Source organism: Condylura cristata, unplaced genomic scaffold (genome assembly GCF_000260355.1).
Source record: "Condylura cristata isolate star-nosed mole 26May11 unplaced genomic scaffold, ConCri1.0 scaffold00081, whole genome shotgun sequence".
Lineage (NCBI taxonomy): Eukaryota > Metazoa > Chordata > Mammalia > Eulipotyphla > Talpidae > Condylura > Condylura cristata.
Genome location: NW_004567182.1, coordinates 47,406 through 48,186, shown reverse-complemented (window position 1 = coordinate 48,186; position 781 = coordinate 47,406).

Here is a 781-nt window from a genome sequence, read left to right as displayed (position 1 = left end):
CGCGGCCGCCGGCAGGGGGGAGGGGTTCTGGGGGGGCTGTGCTGGCGTCGCGGCTCCAGGCGGCCGTGGGAGCAGGAGGCAGGCCCACGCAGAGTGGCCGGGACGCGCCCCTGGAAGCTGCCGGAGGCCACGGTGGCCGTCAACGCGCCGGCAGGGCGGCCCTGGCCAGCGGCCTCGCTGCCCAGCTTCCTTTTCCTTCTGAGTGGAGAGAGGCTGTAACTTGTTTTTCAGTTGCATTTTCTCTCCGTGCAGGGAAGGATGTTGCCAAAAATACCCATGAACTGCTTCCTTGTTTTTGTGATGAAGAAAGGGGTTTATTTATTTCACAGTTGCCTCCGCATTAAAATGCAGCAGGGTGAGAGGCTGCCCCCCCACAGCGCAGGCCCAGCCCACGCCAGGCTCCAGGGGTGCCCTGAGGCCGCAGCACCGTCTGACCACCCAGACCAGCGCCTCACCCCAGGACCTGCCCTCCGCCCCCACCCCAGGCAGGCCCGCTCCTCCAGCAGCCGTGGGGGGGCTGGGGCCAGCAGGATGCCCCTGCCATGCTGACGGTGGGCCTGCCTGGGGTCGGGGGCACATCGCCGGGTCGCTTCATTTAGTGGCCTTGGAAAGCCAGGCCCGGGGTGCCAGCCTGCGTCCCACTCTGCCGGGGGAGGGGCCACCCCAGACCCCCGCCTCGCCCCCTCTGTCCCCCAGGGCGGCCATGTCAGCACCAGCCTAGGGGCCTGTCGCTGCACAGACTCTGGGCTCCTGCCCCAGGAGGGCTGTGGGGCCCACCTAG